The sequence below is a fragment of the Gracilinanus agilis genome, chromosome 4 (assembly GCF_016433145.1).
Source record: "Gracilinanus agilis isolate LMUSP501 chromosome 4, AgileGrace, whole genome shotgun sequence".
Lineage (NCBI taxonomy): Eukaryota > Metazoa > Chordata > Mammalia > Didelphimorphia > Didelphidae > Gracilinanus > Gracilinanus agilis.
Window position 1 is genome coordinate 319,785,721 of NC_058133.1, and position 22,380 is coordinate 319,808,100.

The following is a 22,380-nucleotide window of genomic DNA, read 5'->3' on the forward strand; positions in this document are numbered from 1 at the left end:
GAGGAGACTAAGCTATCACTCTTTGCAGATGATATGATGGTATACTTAAAAAATCCTAGAGAATCAACCAAGAAGCTTGTAGAAATAATCAGAAACTTTAGCAAAGTTGCAGGATACAAAATAAATGCACATAAATCATCAGCATTCCTATACATTTCTAACACACTAGAGAAGCAAGAAGTAGAAAGAGAAACACCATTTAAAATCACCCTAGACAATATAAAATACTTAGGAATCTATCTACCAAAACAAACACAGGAATTATATGAAAACAACTACAAGACACTTTCCAAACAAATGAAACTGGATCTAAACAATTGGAAAAGCATTGATTGCTCATGGGTAGGACGAGCTAACATAATAAAAATGACAATTCTACCCAAATTAATTTACCTATTTAGCACCATACCAATCAAGCTACCAAAAAACTTCTTTACTGAATTAGAAAAAAACTATAACAAATTTCATTTGGAATAACAAAACATCAAGAATATCAAGGGAAATAATGAAAAAAAATGTGAAGGAAGGGGGCCTAGCAGTACCAGATATTAAAGTATACTATAAAGCAGTTGCCATCAAAACAATATGGTTCTGCCTAAGAGACAGAGGGGAGGATCAGTGGAATAGACTTGGGGTAAATGACATCAGGAAGACAGTGTATGATAAACCCAAAGAGCCCAACTTTTGGGACATGAATCCACTATTTGACAAAAACTGCTGGGAAATTTGGAAAACAATATGGGAGAGATTAGGTCTAGATCAACATCTCACACCCTACAGCAAGATAAATTCAGAATGGGTAAATGACTTGAATATAAAGAGGGAAACTATAAATAAGTTAAGTGAACACAGAATAGTATACTTGTCAGATCTCTGGGAAAGGAAAGACTTTAAAACCAAGTAAGAGTTAGAGAAAATTACAAAATGTAAATTAAATGGTTTTGATTATATTAAACTAAAAAGCTTTTGTACAAACAAAAACAATGTAGTCAAAATCAGAAGGGAAACAACAAATTGGGAAAAATTCTTTATAACAAAAAACTCTGACAGGGGTCTAATTACTCAAATATACAAGGAGTTAAAGCAATTGTATAAAAAATCAAGCCATTCCCCAATTGATAAATGGGCAAGAGACATGAATAGGCAATTTTCAGGTAAAGAAATCAAAAGTATCAATAAGTACATGAGAAAGTGTTCCAAATCTCTAATAATTAGAGAAATGCAAATCAAAACAACTCTGAGCTATCACCTCACACCTAGCAGATTGGCTAAAATGAAAGAAGGGGAGAGTAATGAATGCTGGAGGGGATGTGGCAAAATTGGGACATTAATGCATTGCTGGTGGAGTTGTGAACTGATCCAACCATTCTGGCTGGCAATTTGGAATCATGCTCAAGGGGCTATAAAAGAATGCCTGTCCTTTGATCCAGCCATACCATTGTTGGGTTTGTACCCCAAAGAGATCATAGATAAACAGACTTGTACGAAAATATTTATAGCTGCACTTTTTGTGGTGGCAACAAACTGGAAAAGGAAGGCATGTCCTTCAATTGGGGAATGGCTGAACAAACTGTGGTATATGTGGGTGATGGAATACTATTGTGCTCAAAGGAATAATAAACTGGAGGAGTTCCAGGCGAACTGGAGAGACCTCCAGGAACTGATGCAGAGCGAAAGGAGCAGAGCAAGAAGAACATTGTATATAGAGACTGATATACTGTGGTAAAATCAAATGTAATGGGCTTCTGTACCAGCAGCAATGCAATGACCCAGGACAATTCTGAGGGATTTATTGTAAAGATGCTACCCACATTCAGAGGAAGGACTGCAGGAGAGGAAACATATAAGAAAAACAACTGCTTGAACGCATGGGTTGGGGTGGACATGATTGGGGATATGGACTCGAAACTACCACACCAATGCAACCACCAACAATTTGGAAATAGGTCTTCATCGAGGACACATGAGAAAACCAGTGGAAATGTGCGTCGGCCATGGGTGGGGGGAGTGCGGGGGGTGAAGGGGAAAGTGGGAGCATGAATCATGTAACCATGTTAAAAATGATTATTAATAAATGTTTAAATAAAATAAATAAATAAATAAAAATCTTTTGGGCTTCAATTGAGAGAAAGAAGGCAGAGGTGGAGATCATGATTTCCGACAGTCAAAGTAAAAATCGATCTGATTAAAAGAGACAAGGAAGGTAATTACATCCTTACAAAAGGCAGTATAAACAATGAGGAAATAACAGTACTCAACATGGATGCACCAAATTTATAGCATCCAAATTCCTAAAGGAGAAACCGGCAGACCTCAAGAAGGAAATAGTAAAACTATACAAGTGGGAGATCTAAATATTCCTCGTTCAGATTTAGATAAATCAAAGCAAAAAATAAATAAGAAAGAGATAGGAGAGGTGAATGAAGTCCTAGAAAAATTAGATTTAATAGAGATATGTAGAGAAAAATAAATAGGGGCAAAAAGGAATACACCTTCTTTTCAGCTGCACATGGTACATTCACAAAGATTGACCATGTAATAGGGAATAGAAACATTGCAAACAAATGCAAAAGAGCAGAAATAATAATTGTAACCTTCTCAGATCATAATGCAATAAAAATAATAATTAGTGAGGGCACATGGACAGGCAAATCAAAAACTAATTGGAAATTGAATAATATGATTCTCCAAAACCAGTTAGTTAAAGAATAAAATCATAGAAACAATCAGTAATTTAATTGAAAAGAATGACAAAGATGAGACACACTACCAAATTATGTGAGATGCAGCTAAGGCAGTATTCAGGGAGAAATTTATATCCTGAATGCATATAATAACAAATTAGAGATTATACAATTAATAGAGAAAACAATAAAAGAACTATTGAATTAATAAATAAGACTAGAAGCTGGTACTTTAAAAAAAACAATAACATTGACACAGTACTGGTCAATTAAAAAAAAGGAAAAAAAGAAAACAAAATCATCAGTATCAAAGATGAAAAGGGAGACCTCGCCTCTAATGAAGAGGAATTCAAGGCAATCATTAAAAACTATTTTGCCCAATTATATGGTAATAAATACAGTCACTTAGGTGAGATGGATGAATGTTTACAAAAATATAAATTGCATAGATTAACAATAGAAGAAATAGAATACTTAAATAATCCCATATCAGAAAAAGAAATTGAACAAGCCATCAAAGAATTCCCTTAGAAAAAATTCCCAGGACCACATGGATCCACAAGTGAATTCTATCAAGCCTTCAAAGAACAAATAATTTCAATACTATACAAACAATTTGACATAATAAGCAAAGAAGGAGTTCTACCAAATTCCTTTTATGATACAAATATGGTACTGATCCCAAAGCCAAGAAGATCAAAAACAGAGAAATGAAACTAAAGAACAATCTCCTCAATGAAAATAGATGCAAAAATCTTAAACAGAATACCAGCAAAAAGACTCCAGCAAGTGATCACGAGGGTTATTCATTATGATCAGATTGGATTTATACCAGGAATGCAAGGATGGTTCAACATTAGGAAAACCATTCATATAATTGACCATATCAACAAGCAAACCAACAAAAACCACATGATTATGTGAATAGAGGCTGAAAAAGCCTTTGACAAAATACAACACACATTCCTACTGAAAACACTAGAAAGTATAGGAATAGAAGGACCTTTCCTAAAAAAAATAAACTGTATATATCTAAAACCATTAACAAGCATCATATGCAATGGGGATAAATCAGAAGCCTTCCCAATAAGATCAGGCATGAAACAAGGATGACCACTATCACCTCTATTATTTAACATTGTACTAGAAACACTAGCAGTAGCAATTAGAGAAGAAGAAGAAATTAAAGGTATTATAATAGGCAAGGAGGAGACTAAGCTATCACTCTTTGCAGATGATGTGATGGTCTATTTAAAAAATCCTAGAGAATCAGCTAAAAAGCTAGTAGATATAATCAACAACTTTAGCAAAGTTGCAGGACACAAAATAAATGCACATAAATCATCAGCATTTCTATATATTTCCAACACATCACAACAGCAAGTGGTAGAAAGAGAAACACCACTTAAAATCACCCTAGACAATATAAAATACTTAGGAATCTATCTACCAAAAAACACATGAATTATACCAAATACAATTACAAAACACTTTCCAAACAATTAAAAATAGATCTAAACAATTGGAAAAACATTGATTGTTCATGGGTAGGATGGACTAACATAATAAAAATGACCATTCTACCCAAATTAATTTACTTATTTAGTGCCATACTTATCAAACTACCAAAAAACATTTTTACTGAATTAGGAAAAAAATATAACGAAGTTCATTTGGAAGAACAAAAGATCAAGAATATCAAGGGAAATAATGAAAAAAAAAACGTGAAGGAAGGTGGCCTAGAAGAACCAGATATTAAACTATACTATAAAGCAGTGGTCATCAAAACAATATGGTACTGGCTAAGAGACAGAAGGGAGGATCAGTGGAATAGACTTGGGGTGATGTCAGCAAGGCAGTCTATGATAAACCCAAAGAGCCCAACTTTTGGGACAAAAATCCACTATTTGACAAAAACTGCTGGGAAAATTGGAAAACTATATGGGAGAGATTAGTTTTACATCAACATCTCACACCCTACACCAAGATAAATTCAGAATGGATGAATGACTTGAATATAAAGAAGGAAACTATAAGTAAATTAAGTGAACACAGTATAGTATACTTGTCAGATCTATGGGAAAGGGAAAGTTTTAAAACCAAGCAAGAGTTAGAAAAAATTACAAAATGTAAAATAAATAATTTTGATTATATTAAATTAAAAAGTTTTGTACAAACAAAACCAATGTAGCCAAAATCAGAAGGGAAACCCACAAATTTGGAAAAAAATCTTTATAACAAAAAATTCTGACAGAGATCTAATTACACAAATATACAAGGAGCTAAACAATTGTATAAAAATTCAAGCCATTCCCCAATTGATAAATGGGTGAGGGACATGAATAGGCAATTTCCAGACAAAGAAATCAAAATTATCAATAAGCACATGAGAAATTGTTCTAAATCTCTAATAATTAGAGAAATGCAAATTAAAAGAACTCTGAGGTACCACCTCACACCTAGCAGATTGGCTAAAATGATAGCAGGAGAGAGCGATAAATGTTGGAGGGGATGTGGCAAAATTTGGACACTAATACACTGCTGATGGAGTTGTAAATTGATCCAACCATTCTGGATGGCAATGCTGAACTATGCTGAAAGAGCTCTAAGAGACTGCCTGCCCTTTGCTCAAGCCATACCATTGTTGTGTTTGTACCCCAAAGAGATCATATATAAAAAACTTGTACAAAAATATTTATAGCCGTGCTTTTTATGGTGGCAAAAATACTGGAAAACGAGAGTATGCCTTTCAACTGGGGAATGGCTGAACAAATTGTGGTATATGCTAGTGATGGAATACTATTGTGCTCAAAGGAATAATAAACTGGAGGAATTCCATTTGAACTGGAAAGACCTCCAGGAACTGATGCAGAGTGAAAAGAGCAGAGCCAGAAGATCATTGTACACAGAGGCTGAGTGTGGTAAAATCAAATGTAATGGACTTTTATACTAGCAGCAATGCAATGACTCAGGACAATTCTGAGGGATTTATGGTAAAGAATACTACCCACATTCAGAGGAAGAACTACAGGGGTGGAAACACAGAAAAAAAATAACTGCTTTAACTCTTGGGTTGATGCAGACATGGTTGGGGATGTAGACTCAAAACGACCACACCAATGCAACTATCAATGATATGTAAAAAAGTCTTGATTGATGACACATGTTAAAACCAGTGGAAATGCACGTTGGATATGGGGGAACTTAAGGGCGGATGAAAGGGAAATTAAAAACATAAATCATGTAACCATGGAAAATTTTTCTAAAAAATAAAATATAAAAAAAAATATGAACAGAAAGTTCCATCACTATAGTCACTACTTTTAGACAGAGCCATAAATGAGATAGATCAAATAGTTCATAGCCATTGTGGTAGAAAAATTGAGCCATGAGTCCATGTGTAGGAAGATCATGCAGGAGAAATAGGACAGTCAACACGTAGGCTTCTTTGTAGTTCTGTTTCATCCAATACCTACCCACTTTAACTGGGCCAAGAAAAATGTGAGGTCAGAAATGGCTTTACTCCAGTCTGTGGTCTGCTTTTACCTTTACCTTTGCCTATTGCTCTCTACTCTCTATTTGGGTCCCAGTTTCACTGATCATCAGCACAATGATGGAGAGATGAGTACCTAGGATCCCATCTGCACAGGGACAGTGATTTGGTGGTAGATGGAAGAGGCAAGTGCCTGCATGCATGTTATGTACAGAGTCCTTTGTGTACTATCTCTCCCATGAAAATGAGCTTTAGAGATCAGATATTATTTTTGTCTTTTTTGTAGCCCCAGAACTTATCGCAGCGCCTGGTACATAGTCAGTCCTTAATAAATATGTGTTAATTATTTGCTTAATATGTGTACTCTTACTCCCTCTCCCAGACAATTTGACTCTCTAAACAATTTTTTCCCAACATATCTTTTTGGAGAATGAAATGGTTCTTGCACTACTTTTCCATTCAACTATCTACTTCCTATCCTCCTTAGAGGTTGACCCAGGACACGCAAATCACCCTGAGATTTTTCTAAACTTTTCTGAAATTATCCAGAGGCAATAGGGAAATCTAGAACTAATAGATGCTCTCAGGACCAGGCAATGGTACCTCCAAAGAAAAACAGAAATCCTGTTAAAGTAACCATACCCATCCCATCCACTTCCATTAAAATGGTTGAGGAAAATAACTTTAAGAAAGGTTAAGTAACTTACCTAGAGCCACAATGACAATATAATGGGTCCAAAACCTGGGATTTGAACTCATTTATTGACTTTGAATCCAGGTTATTTTTAATAGCTCACGCCACAGAAACTAGCCATTGACCTGGAAGCACACTTGATTTCTGAGCAGATATTACAGGGACGATGCCTCTGGCAATATATATGAGATTTCTCATGACTCCTTGGAAAGGGAGGCAGGCTTACTGTCCTCTAAGGATCTCAATATTGACACCTACAGGCATCGTGCTTAAACTTCCATCTCGCCACACTGAAATATCCATACTTTGAGTGTCAAAACAGACAAACTAATTTTAAGAAAGAGCCTTTCTTTTCCAAACCCAAGAGATTTTAAGTGTGTCCTCAGTATCTTGAAGTTTTGCATACAGATTCTCTTTAAAATAGACACTTGCAAATAATTATTCTAGTACTCATAGCCAGGTCATATTACAGGTTCAAAGAGATGAATATATTGCAACATTAGCCTCCTGGTTAATGAGCTTCCTAGCTCCTCATACCTACTACTGCTGATTCTTCAGAAACAGGATGGAAGTGAGGTGGGGGTGGGGGTCTGGCACTGATTACACATCCTGAAGCAGGTTTGTTGGACCTTGAAAAAAGCCAGAGGAACTTCCCTGCTATAGTCAGCTTAATTGAGCCAGGTTCCCTGAATCAGGCTGTGCCATACTAATCGTGGTATGAGCTGATTCATTTCTGCATCTGCTCTGGACTGGCTTTTTGCTACTCTTGGCTCGTTTGCTTATTTGCATCAGAAAATGGATCATGGTGTGCATGGAATTCTTTGGGAAGGTACCCTATCCTGAATCAGAATGCCAACTGAAAAAGTGGGACGGGTAAGGAGGTGGTTAAAAGGGGCATGTTGGAGATGCAATTTGCCAGTGATTTTCTCAAGAGAGAATAAACCTATCTTATTGTTCAGCTGATATAATACAGGAATTGTGGAAAAGGCAACAATTATCTGATGTGAGAAATGCATTAGTGGTTTCACTACTTACATATTTAAGGTTCTTAAGGAAAAAATAAGCATTTTCCCCCTTTGGCTGTATAGCAAACTGTTTTAATCCACTATTGTCTCTTATTGGTCCATTATATTCTTTGATCCATCAATAAATGCTTGTGGTTTAAAAAAAGAGGGAAATTCAGTGGTGCTTCACAGAATATTTGTCAAACATTAATTTTATTTGCATAAATGAACCTGGTACTGGCTCTGTTGCAGTCTATATCTTGAAAAGTTCCCAACCAACAAGACTAGTAGACATACTCAAGGGCACCCTTGGATGACATAGGACATAGTTTAACTTAGTCCAGAGATTCATTTCCTTATCATCTAATGCCACAGTTTTTAAACCAACCTAGAGGAGAATGAAAGGAGAAGAAATAATAGTGGTGTTTTTTTTTAATTTAAAACTTTTGTGAAGGGAATAAATAAAATTGAGATGATGATAGTGTCTTTTTTATTGAAGGAGAAATGTGAATTTATTATAGAGAGACATTGTGGCATAAGGAAAGAGAACATTAAGATCTGAGTCCAAGTCTAACCTCTAACAATTACTTAATATAGGCTTTATACAATCACTTGATGTCTCAGTGTTCTAGGCAATTCTCTAAGACTGTAAGTTGCAGAAAAGGTATTGACTTTCATTAGTAAAGAGATTTTCCCCTTCAGGGAGTTCCCTATACCAAAGAAGTCATAGTTCCAGATCTAAAAATGTAGACAGAAGAGAAAAAATTATTTACAAACTTCCTGGAAATTTATGACTTCCACATTGTTAAGCATTAATTCATTTGGAATCTCATCAAAAGAGCTGGCATGGCATAGTTATGACATATGGCTAGAGAAGGACAGAAAACCTTTAAGAGGGTCAGAAGACAAGCCAAAGACAAATGGATCCTTCAGAGTCAAGTGCTCTTTAGTGGATGAGCCAAGAAAAACAGGTAAATATATATTATCAAACAGTGGAAATAACTGATATGGGAAAGATCCAGAAATATTACTATTCTAGAATAATTGAGAATTTTGAGGCAGTTAGAAAATATTCATACCCATCTAACTTGTCAATATATTCTTATCAAATTGAAAATGAAAAAGTCATAGCAAGGATAAATAGTATACAATACACACATATACATATACATATATGAGTGTCTGTGAGCAGGGGAAGAAACAGTGGGATAGGAACTGGACTTCTGATTTCACTGGTTTAAAGAGTTCCTGGTAAGAAAATTCCTTTTTATGTTGGTGGTGTTCCTTAGCTGTTTTTTGGTTTTGTCCAACCTTTCCTGACCCCCAAAATGCTGTAGTGATTTGCCATTTCCTTCTCTAGCTCTTTTTTACATGTGAGGAAACTGAGAAAAAACAGGGTTAAGTGATTTGACCAGGGTCCCATGGCTGTTAAATGTTTGATTTGAACTTAGATCTTTCCATCTCCAGGCGTAGAGCTCTATCCACTGCACTACCTAGCCGCCTTTATCAACTCTCTTTATCAGAGCAAGTAAGCAAAATTTCCTTTATAATTTAGAGACTTAGAGGAATTTGGAGACTTAGAAGTTAAATGACTTGCCCAGAGTCACAGTATCAGTGTTCAACAGTCAAAACTTGGTCCTCCTGGGTTTGAGGAGTCCAGCTTTCTAACACACATAAACACACATACATGTTTATATATGTATATTTGTGGGTAAATTAAATATGTATATATATGCAAAATGTCTGTATCTGTGTGTGCATATTAAATACATATACAGAGACAAAAAGAGACAGAGAAAGAAAGACAGGAAAACTGAAAGATATAGAGAGAATATAAATACATCAACTTCAGGACTATAGTTTGTCCTTATCTGACCCGTTATCTCTAACATCCAATTCAGGAGCCACCTAGGACTTCAGATACATCTGAATATAGATACAGAGGGTTACATTAGTTTATATTCAGGAAAAAAATAAGCTATTTAAACATACTTTTTATAAATGCACTCACCCTATGTGTGTGAGCCACTATAGTTTTATGAATATATCAATTATAATCAAGCGGATTATAAGATATAGATCCATTTTCTCCTAAAATGTTAGAACTGGAAAATATTTTAGAGTCCATTTTGGTTCCCTACTTCTTATTTTACAAATGAAGAAACTGAAGAAAATAATATAAAGTGGAATAAAATAAAAGAAGCCAAATATACATAAAGGTGATCTGTCCTGGAGGCAACATAATTCTGAGGATTTTTGAAGAGTCATTTTTCAAGCTCTCCAAAAGAAGGGAGAGAACAAAGGAATGGAGAAAATATTGAAATATTTTTATGACATGTGAGAGAATTACAGTAGCTACCAACTTGTATACCTACTTCCTTTACCTATGAAATGTTTATGAGAATTGTCTACATATGAAGGGAAGATACCTCTTAAAAAAGCATCATTAGACAGGAGAAGGCTATCTGTCACCAACCATATTCTATAGTGAAATATATTTTAGGTGAAAGTAGGGGGGAAAAGATTATACTAATTTGCTTATTGTTTGTCGACTTTACAGTTATATGATTCAGTGAAATAAAATACTACATTAAAGAGGGTCCATATGAGATGGCAAGTGTTTTCTGACTAAGACTCTTTCATAACGGATACTTCTCAAATCTTATTCTTGGTGTCTCATTATATTCTGGTGGTTCATTTACTCGCTCTCTGGATCCTGGTTTCACCATGTTTTTCTCCAGGAGAAAATGTTGTTACGACCACAAAATTCAGCCCAACACAAAAGAATGTAAACTTAGGTTCCAGTTTCTTATCTGAAAACAGTTTCCTTCACAACTGAAGAGTTTCTAAATTCAATGCTTCTCCATTTTTTAATTAAGAAGGAACTATTATTTACCCCTTAGGTGATGCCCCAGGACTTTTCCTGGGGAGATATAGTAAACTCCGGTGATGAGACTCTTCTCATGACTTGCCTTTATGGTCATCCAGACATATATACACAGATACACATATCCAAGAACAAAAGTATTACAGTAAGAGCTGGAGGAAGCATAGGTTAGAAGGCAGAGCCTCTCCAAGAATGGAAGTGATATCCCTTGTGATGGAATCTCTGCTAGGAATCACTGAATGGAAAATTTTCAGGTAGAAAAGGCCTGATTGACCATAGTTCCACCTACACCTATAAAAGTTTCCCCTAGAATATATAAGTCAAGTGGTCACCCAGTCTTTGATTGAACAGTTACATTGAAAAATAATCCATCACCTTCTAAGGTAACCCTTTCAACTTTTGGATAGCTTTAAGTGATAGAAAGTTCTTTTTCTTGACATCAGCCTTTCATTTCTCCTTTATTCCTCCTATGCCTTGCTCTTTATTCTGACCTCTGGGATCAAACAGAACAAAGTTAATACCTTTAATCTCTGCTCATAGAGAGAGCCCTTCAGAAAAAGTCAGTATCTGGGGAATTATATCCCTCTATCATATGTTGGATAATGTTGAAATTGGGCAGGAAACTTTCAGTTCTTCTCTCTTTACAATGCTGGAAGTAAGCAAGAAATTAAATGTGTTAAATTTATTCCAAATCTGTGGCTTTATGGCCTACATTTTTTTATTTTTTATTTTAAACATTTATTAATATTTATATTTTAGAAAAGTTAACATGGTTACATGATTTATGCTCTTACTTTCCCCTTCGTCCCCTGACCTACACCCTCCCCTGGCTGATATGCATTTCCACTGGTTTTAACATGTGTCATTAATCAAGACCTATTTCCAAATTGTTGATAGTTGCCTTGGTGTGGTAGTTTCGATCCCCAATCATGTCCTCATCAATCCATGTATTCAAGTAGTTGATTTTCTTCTGTGTTTCCTCTCCTGCTGTTCTTCCTCTGAATGTGGGTAGCATTCTTTACCATAAATCCCTCAGAGCTGTCTTGTGTCATTGCAGTGCTGCTGGTACAGAAGTCCATAACATTCGATTTTACCACAGTATATCAGTCTCTGTGTACAATGTTCTTCTGGCTCTGCTCCTTTCGCTCTGCATCACTTCCTGGAGGTCTTTCCAGTTCACCTAGAATTCCTCCACTTTATTATTCCTTTGAGCACAATAATATTCCATCACCAGCATATACCACAATTTGTTCAGCCATTCTCCAATTGAAGGACATATCGTCCCTTTCCAGTTTTTTGCTACCACAAAAAGCATAGCTCTAAATATTTTTGTACAAGTCTTTTTATCTATGATCTCTTTGGGGTACAAACCTAACAATGGTATGGCTGGATAAAAGGGCAGGCATTCTTTTATAGCCCTTTGAGCATAGTTCCAAATTGCCAGCCAGAATGGTTGGATCAGTTCACAACTCCACCAGCAATGCATTAATGTCCCAATTTTACCACATCCCCTCCAGCATTCATTACTCTCCCCTTCTTTCATTTTAGCCAATCTGCTAGGTGTGAGGTGATGCCTCAGAGTTATTTTGATTTGCATTTCTCTGATTATTAGAGATTTAGAAGACTTTCTCATGTGCTTATTGATACTTTTGATTTCTTTACCTGAAAATTGTCTATTCATGTCTCTTGCTGACTTATCAATTGGGGAATGGCTTGATTTTTTTATACAATTGAATTAACTCCTTGTATATTTGAGTAATTAGACCCCTGTCAGAGATTTTTGTTATAAAGAATTTTTCCCAATTTGTTGTTTCCCTTCTGATTTTGACTACATTGTTTTTGTTTGTACAAAAGCTTTTTAGTTTAATATAATCAAAACCATTTAATTTACATTTTGTAATTTTCTCTAACTCTTGCTTGGTTTTAAAATCTTTCCTTTCCCAGAGATCTGACAAGTATACTATTCTGTGTTCACTTAATTTATTTATAGTTTCCCTCTTTATATTCAAGTCATTCACCCATTCTGAATTTATCTTGGTGTAGGGTGTGAGATGTTGATCTAGACCTAATCTCTCCCATATTGTTTTCCAAATTTCCCAGCAGTTTTTGTCAAATAGTGGATTCATGTCCCAAAAGTTGGGCTCTTTGGGTTTATCATACACTGTCTTGCTGATGTCATTTACCCCAAGTCTATTCAACTGAACCTCCCTTCTGTCTTTTAGCCAGTACCATATTGTTTTGATGACAACTGCTTTATAGTATAGTTTAATATCTGGTACTGCTAGGCCCCCTTCCTTCACATTTTTTTCATTATTTCCCTTGATATTCTTGATATTTTGTTCTTCCAAATGAAATTTGTTATAGTTTTTCCTAATTCAGTAAAGAAGTTTTTTGGTAGTTTGATAGGTATGGCGCTAAATAGGTAAATTAATTTGGGTAGAATGTTCATTTTTATTATGTTAGCTCGTCCTACCCATGAGCAATCAATGGTTTTCCAATTGTTTAGATCTAGTTTTATTTGTTTGGAAAGTGTTTTGTAGTTGTTTTCATATAATTCCTGTGTTTGTTTTTGGTAGATAGATTCTTAAGTATTTTATATTGTCTAGGGTGATTTTAAATGGTGTTTCTCTTTCTACCTCTTGCTGCTCTAATGTGTTGGAAATATATAGAAATGCTGATGATTTATGTGCATTTATTTTGTATCGTGCAACTTTGCTAAAGTTGTTGATTATTTCTACAAGCTCCTTAGTTGATTCTCTAGGAATTTTTAAGTAGACCATCATATCATCTGCAAAGGGTGATAGCTTAGTCTCCTCATTGCCTATTTTGATACCTTCAATTTATTTTTCTTCTCTAATTGCAACTGCTAGTGTTTCTAGTACTATGTTGAATAATAGATGGGCATCCTTGTTTCACTCCTGATCTTATTGGGAAGGCTTCTAATTTATCCCCATTGCATATGATGCTTGTTGATGGTTTTAGGTATATACTGTTTATTATTTTTAGGAAAGATCCTTCTATTCCTATACTTTTCAATGTTTTCAATTGGAATGGATGCTGTATTTTGTCAAAGGCTTTTTCAGCATCTATTGAGATAATCATGTGATTTTTGTTTGTTAGATTGTTAATATGGTCAATTATGTGGATGGTTTTCCTAATGTTGAATCATCCTTGCATTCCTGGTATAAATCCCACCTGATCATGGTGGATGATCTTCTTGATTACTTGCTAGAGTCTCTTTGCTAGTATTCTATTTAAGATTTTTGCATCTATGTTCATTAAGGAGATTGGTCTGTAGTTTTCTTTCTCTGTTTTTGATCTACCTGGCTTTGGAATCAGTACCATATTTGTGTCATAAAAGGAATTTGGTAGGACACCTTCTTTGCTTATTATATCAAATAATTTGTATAGTATTTGGATTAGTTGCTCTTTGAATGTCCGATGGAATTCACTTGTGAATCCATCAGGCCCTGGCAATTTTTTCTTAGGGAGTTCGTTGATGGCTTGTTCAATTTCTTTTTCTGATATGGGATTATTTAGGTATTCTATTTCTTCTGCTGTTAATCTAGGCAATTTATATTTTTGTAAATATTCATCCATATCTCCTAGATTGTTGTATTTATTGCCATATAATAGGGCAAAATAGTTTTTAATGATTGCCTTAATTTCCCCTTCATTAGAGGTGAGGTCTCCCTTTTCATCTTTGATACTGTCAATTTGGTTTTCTTCTTTCCTTTTTCTTATTAGATTGACTAGTACTTTGTCTATTTTATCTGTTTTTTCAAATTACCAGCTTCTAGTCTCATTTATTAATTCAATAGTTCTTTTACTTTCGATTTTATTAATTTCTACCTTGATTTTTAGTATTTCTAATTTAGTTTTCATCTGGGGATTTTTAATTTGCTTGCTTTCTAGTTTTTTAAGTTGCATGCCCAACTCACTAATCTCTGCCCTCCCTAATTTGTTAATATATGCACTCAAGGATATAAATTTCCCCCTGAGTACTGCCTTGGCTGCATCCCACAGAGTTTGGTAGGATGTCTCATCATTGTCATTCTCTTCAATGAAATTCTTGATTGTTTCTATGATTTCTTCTTTGACTAATTGGTTTTGGAGTATCATATTGTTTAATTTCCAATTGGTTTTTGATTTGCCTGTCCAGGTGTCCTTACTAATTATTATTTTTATTGCGTTATGATCTGAGAAGGGTACATTTATTATATCTGCTCTTTTGCATTTGTTTGCAATGTTTCTATGCCCTATTACATGGTCAATCTTTGTGAATGTACCATGTGCAGCTGAAAAGAAGGTGTATTCCTTTTTGTCCCTATTTGTTTTTCTCCACATATCAATTAAATCTAATTTTTCTAGGACTTCATTCACTTCTCTTATCTCTTTCTTATTTATTTTTTGGTTTGATTTATCTAGATCCAAAAGAGGAATATTTAGATCTCCCACTCTTATGGTTTTACAATCTATTTCCTTCTAGAGCTCTGCCAGTTTCTCCTTTATGAATTTGGATGCTATGCCCCTTGGTGCATACATATTGAGCACTGTTATTTCCTCATTGTCTATGCTACCTTTAATCAGGATGTAAGGACCTACCCTGTCTTTTTTAATCATATCTATTTTTACTTTCCTTCTTCCTTCCTCCCTCCTGGAGCTTGGAAGCAATTCTATCTGTAATGCATGTATTATCATGCAAGACATATTTCCATGTTGTTCATTTGTCTAAGTGACTAATGTTATACAACCCCAAACCCCAAACATATATCCAAATAAAGAAGTGAAAAAATGTATGCCTTCATTTTCATTTCTACTCCAGCAGTTCTCTGGAGGTGGATGGCAGTCTTTGTCAGACCTCCCTCACTGAGGGACTTGGGGAGAGGAATACTATCCACATCCAGGGGGTGGGGTGGTGGCAGCCTATGGGGAGTAGAAACACAGAAGAAAAGCATTTGCTTTATCACATGGTTTCTGCATGATTGGGGATGTACAGTCTAAATGATCACTCTATTGTAGATATTAATAATATGGTAATAGGTCTTGACCAATGATAAACCCAGTGGAATTGCTCATTGGCTATGACAGGGGAGGACAGAGAAGGGGTGGGAAAAATATCATGTAACCATGGAAAAATATTCTAAATTAACTAATTAAATAAATAAATTCAAGGTGTTGTTTTTTAATTTAAAAAAAGAAATCATCTACCCAATTCTTCATTTTATAAGTGAGAAAACTGAAACTCAGGCATGTTAAGTTATTTGTCCAAAATCTTACAGGTAGCATAACTACAATTTGGAACCAAGCCCTCTGACTTACAAATCCATTGTTCCCTTTTTTCCCTTCCAGTAACTTTCTAGCACACTAAACTAGATGATGAGAGGAAGACAGATCTCTTTTGGGTTTTGGTTCTAAAATATTTCTAATAAGCTAGTTAAAAATTATTTTTTTTATTTGGATGTAAGTGGTTAGGCCAACAAAGGAGCAATTGGATTAGGTAGAGCAGGGAGTCTCACACACCCAAACCCTTAAGACTTTCTCAATCAACAGGAAGAAGGAAAAGACCAGGAAAGAAAAGTAATTTCTGCAATGAATGTGACATTTCCCTTTTGTTCTCTGTTGTCCTGTAAGTGGGAAAATCAAAGAGACAAGCAAGATTGAAATTCCTACAGAAAGTAAGATTAGCTAATTTTTATGATGCAAAGCCAGGAGGCAAAACATCCAGGTATGAATGACCAATGAAGTACCAACCACTTCCTCATTACTACTCTTCATCTCATGGTGACAAATGTGCTAATAGTTTTATGAACCACCTTCAGTTTTCTAATTGCTCTCCAGAGTAATAGTCCTATTGACAAGTGAGGGAAGACAGAAAATAGGATGAAAATAAATTGCCTGTTTCTTCCACAGTGACTGACACAGAGTAGTATTTAATGTTTATTGATTATATCATTGGCAGGGTTGTCTTTTGCTAACATTTAGAAAATACTTTCAAAAAGATGTTGACATTTAAATATAACCTCCTTAGAGTAAGGGACATTTTATTTTTTGTTTAATACTGTAGTATCCAGCAAACAGTGAATACTTACTAAATGTTTATTGAATAATCAATTCATTCAAAAGTGTCTTTCCTGATTCCTCTTAATGCTAATGTAGGATCCCTGAAATGATCTTTAATTTATCATATATGCACATATATTATATATAATATATATGCATACATGTATATCTTTTACATAGTAGTTTACATACTTTGTTCCTCCCTTTAAACTGTGAGGACCTTGAAAACAGACTGGTTTTACCTTTCTCTTTTTCCCCAGTGCTTTAACACATTGCCTGGAACATAATAGACACTTGGTAAACACTCGCTGCCTTGACTTAACTGGCGTAGGCATTGAAAACAATGCAAAGATAAAATACTCATAGTCTCTACCCTCAAGAAGCTTATAATATACCAAGGGATATCTTCTTACTTTGAAGGACCTGAGCTAGGTAGTTCAAATATTCAAGAGTATCTGGTCACAGCAGAAATTTCTTAAGAAATATGCCATTGCCATCCTCCCTCCAAATGCATGGCCTCAGAAGCCTTGTGAAATCAAGTTATGAGCCTGCTTGACTAGTAAAGTACAAGAATTCCTTGGATTCTGGTGGCTGAGCACTTGACCTTGGACTGACTAACCAAGTGACCCTGGTTCCTCGGTTGAATCAAGGAGATTCCAAATAGAGTGTGTTAGGAAGCTAATGCATCTCACTTATTGCAAAGGTGGTTCAGCTTCTAAGACTTTGGGGGAATAGGGAGAAGGAGATATAGAAGTTTGATAGAAGTCAGGTATGAGCAGAGAATAGGGGAACACAAACATGAAAAAGTGGCAGTCCATGGGATAAGTGAAACACAGAACTGAAACTATGATCTTTTCTGTTTCCTCTTTCTACTCCCAGAGAAGGTAAATAAACATATCCAAAGAGTTCATTCTGTTTGACTCCCCCCAAAAAAATGTATTCTAAAAACTTGTCAAGCCAGCCTGAGATTTTTTTAACCAGAAAAAAAGGTGTCTTTTCAGGGAGAAATATGTAAAAATTGTAAAGAAATGTTAGTCTTCATCTAAGTAAATTTTCCCACCAAATTAGCTCTATCCATAAGTGAAATGGACGACTTCCTTGTGGGAAGCCAATAAGAGAAACAGAGTCACAAATAGATAAAAATCTGAAACTCCTCTTTTGACCCTTTTTGTGACACACAACCTTTCTTGTTGAAAAGTATTGTGACCTTAGTGAAAAGCTTTAAGCTCTTAGCAAACCAGTAGTCATGAGGTTAACATTCTTCCCTTTTGGTCAGAATATAGCCAAGGCTGAAACCTTAGTTTAGCAGGGGCATTTGCCCCTGAGAAAAGTATTCTCAGACTTAACTGGCTGATAATCACAGGGCTGAAGGTCCAGCCTGGTTCTTATCTTCACCTTGAATCTTCTAAGCCTGCTGTATTGTCTATGTTAAAAATGCAGTTCTGTGCAGCTGTGGGAAACTTTCTCTGTGTTTGTGGGTGAAAAGGAGTTTGAATTTCCATATATAATAAACTTGTGACTCAATGGCACTTTGAAGAAAAAGCTATGAGTTAACAGTCAAGATTGTCTCCCATGTCCCCTTACTTCTTATCAAATAAGCTGTCATCAGATTATCCGAGATGATAAATAGATCTGGACACTTCCTCAATGCCTCTTAATTCTAGTGCCTTCCCTTTATTAATTATCTCTGATTTATTTTTATGTAACTTATTATATATATATATTTGTTTGAATATTGTAGCCCCCATTATATTGTAGGGAGTGTCTTTTGTCTCTTTTAGTATCCCCAGGGTTTGGCAAATAGTAGGTGTTTGATAAATGCTTATTGATTAATTGATTACTCCCAGATATAGTGGCCTTCCCTCATTGGAGGTCTTCACAAAAAGACTACATGATTATTCGTCCCTGACTTTGCAGAAGAGATTTTTTCCCCCAAGCATGAATAGGACTAGATCACTAGTCAAGTAGTGGCACTGAGCTCCCTTCCAAGTCTGACATCCTGTGCTTCTGTGAATCACCAAAGTGACTCCTCATGTATATAATCATTCAAGCTCAGGCAAATTGAGTGAACTCAACTGCAAAAGATGGAGAAAAGGTGATTGAAAAGTCCTCAGTTTTATTAGTATAAAAGTGTATAGTCAGTTCTGCCATCAGGTATAATTTGCTTAATGTCATCCTCTCTAGAACTAATCATAACTGCTGAACTGAGGATGTACTCAAGCCATCATCCTCTAGTGCTTCTAGGCAAAACATGTCAGAATCCCACAGAACAAGAAAGATGGTGACTGAAGCTTGGTAAAAAATGATCACTTATTGGAAAATGTTTAGCTGATGATGTGGAACAGCTAAATCAAACCCAATTCTATGAGCCAGGAAGATCTGAACCTGAAAATTGAGCTTCTTGTGAAATGGATATCAATTTAATAAACAATGAGTGAAAAACCTCCATTGCTTGTAGCTAGTACTGGATGAAACTCACCTTGAGTTTTTCCATTTACTTTTATCCTATTGCTCTGTTCAATAAAGCTGAGCTAAAATAGCCTGCCTTCCTTTTTGCCTTCCAATCTGAAATGTCTCATGGGGAAACTATAGACATTTTGGTTCCAGAGTGTGGTCGTTCTGAGGTACTAGATGCAGCAAATGTGCATCTTTTAAAATTTGTGAACATCTTCATCAGGAAAAGTGAAATTGGCAAATGTTTCAATAAGAATAAGGCATAAAAAAGAATGCTTTTTAAAAATATTTATTCTCAGGTAGATGAAATAGATGACAAATGTTTGAGGGCAATGAAGGTATTCATATCATTAAAAGAGGCAAGCTGAAAAGCTCTGTATGTGGAACCAGGAGGATCCAAGTTTAAAGACCCAAGTGGCCCTTGACAATTACTAACTGTGTGATTTCAAGCTCTGTCTACTTCATTTTCATCTATAAAATTAGTATAATAATAGCACCTACCCCCCCCAGGTTTGTTGTGAAATAAAATGAGATAATATTTGTAAATCACTTAGCAAACCACTCTATAAATGCACACTATTAGCTAGTATTTCAAGAGAGGAATCTTTCCCCACTACAGGTATAGGATGATTTTCTACATAATAATAATTAAAAAAAACCTGGCATTTAAATGGTCCTTTTAGAACTTTGCATGAGTTGTCTTCTTTCATAAAGGAAACGCTGTATGACATAGAAAGCTTTGCCTCAAATAGAAGAAAACATGGGTAAAAGTCCCACTTTTGACATGGGTTGGATGCGCAATCCTGGATAAGATATTAGTACACTCAGTACTTTAGTTAAGTTTCCAAGATTTTCTGTTGCAGAAAAGATGTTGAACTGTGTCAGTAATGGGAATTTCATCATCCAGGATTTCCCTCTGCCACTGAGATAACAGGTCTTGTACCTGCCCCTGTCTCTACAACAACTCTATTAAACAGGCAAGTCAGGCATTAATTTCCCTTTTTTACTGCTAAGGAATGTGAGCTTCAAAGAAAACAAGTAATTTTACCATGGTGATATAGCTACTTAAATGTCAGAAAGAGTATCAATCAACCAATCACTAAATATTTATTAAGCACACACCCTGTACTAACACTTAGCTAGGATATGGGAATACAAAAGGAGGCTTAAAAAAAGTCCCTGCCCTCGAGGAGTTTGTAATCTAATTAGGGAGAAAACATGTAAACAAAGATATATAAAGTAAGCTATAAACAGCAAAAGTAGGACATAGAACATTGAAGGCACAAGGATTGAGAGTAGTTGAGAAAAATTTCCTATAAAATATTGGATGTTATTTAGAACTTAAAGGAAGCCATGGAAGTCAAGCATGGATAACATGGATTCCAGCTATTGGATCAATATGATGGAGGGTAGAAGTGAAGGGGAAAAATGTGTAAGAAGATGAAAAAATTAGAAGAAATCAAGATTATGAAGGGCTTTAAAACACAAGTTGAATATTCTGTATTTGATTCTGAAGGTGATATGGAGTCACAAGTTCATTGCATAAAGGAGTGGCTTGATTGCATCTGAGCTTTAAAAAGATCACTTTGGAGGCTGAAGGAAGGATGTATTAGAGAGGGGAGAGACTTGAAGCAGGTGGGCAGATCTATCAGCAAAATCTTGCAAAAAGCCAGGAGTGAAGTAATGAGAACCTACACTAGAGGAGAAAAGAAATGTTGCAAAGGTGAAATCAAAAGAATTTGGAAACAGTTTGGATGTTGGAGAGGAATCAGAGATAGTAAGGAGTTGAGGACAATTCCTAAATTCTGAGTCTGAGGGACTAGAAGGATAATGCTGCCCTTGACAGTAATAGTAAGTGAGGAAAGGAGGGATGATGAGTTCTGTTTTGGACATTTGAACTAAAGAAGTCTACTGGGCATCTGATTTGGTATGCATGCAAGCAATTAGAGATGTGAGAATGGAAGATAGCAAAGAGGCTGGGGCATGACAGGTAAATCTGCTAATTAAATCCATGGGATTATTAATGATAAAATCATTAAATCAAGTAGTATAGAGGGGAGAAAAGAAGAGGGCCAAGGACAGAATCCTGAGAGATACCTTTGAGTTCAGGTCATGTTTCAGATAGGGATCTAGCAGAGGAGACTGAAAAGGAATAGGAAATGAAAGAAAGGACTTTGGGCAAAATGCAAAGTGGCAGAGTGAAGATATGGGAGTTTGCTGGATTGCAGAAGACAGAATGTGCAGGAGGGAATCTCAGAATTCTCAGAGAGGGTTCTGAGGAGTGGATAACTGTCAGCTTGGAGGAGGGAGTGAGAAAGCAATGAGACAGTTAGTTTGTGGACTCAACTCTCCCTCTAATCCAGCTGGTGGTCCTTTTTAATCTCCTCCTTTGGTCCTGATCATCCCTGTGAAATCCTAGGCAGCAAATTCCTCATCTTAGTGACATCTATTGAACTCCTGAGAAGACAGCAATTACCATCTTGACTGATTCAGTCTTTTCAGTTACCTCTGCAAATTCAGCCTGAAATATTTGGTGACTAGAGCAGTCTTGTCACCAGACTCCTCATCCAGCTACTAGATCTGTAACTTCATCAAAGACTATTTTGGATGGGCTCAGACTAGGGCAATTAGACTGAAAGGCTGAGAAAATTAGACAGAGAGGGAGATAGTATAGCTCCAACATTGTTGGAGGCTGAAGAGACCTTTGCAGGTCAGTGGGTTCTAGGATAGATAGATACTTATTAGCCTAAGGAAACTCCTAGCCCTCCATTCCTTACCCAATCCTAGTTATCAACTTTAATAAAGCTATTGTTGTTAAGATCAAGAAGTCAGGTTGCTTTTCCCCAAAGAGCTCCAGGCCTGAGGGTAGTCATCTTGCCCTTAGGCCAGAGAGAAGCAGCTACAACAAACTGCTACATCATCAACCTTATTTAAGGGACAATATACAATCTTACAGCAAGTAATGGAAAACTAGAAGAGAGTGCTGTCTGGAAAAACCTATAGAGAAAAGAGTGCTAAGGAAGAGTGGATATCAAATTATTAAAAGCTACAAAGAGGTCAAGGAGGATGAAGTTTGAGAAAAGGTCATTTGAGTCCAGGAT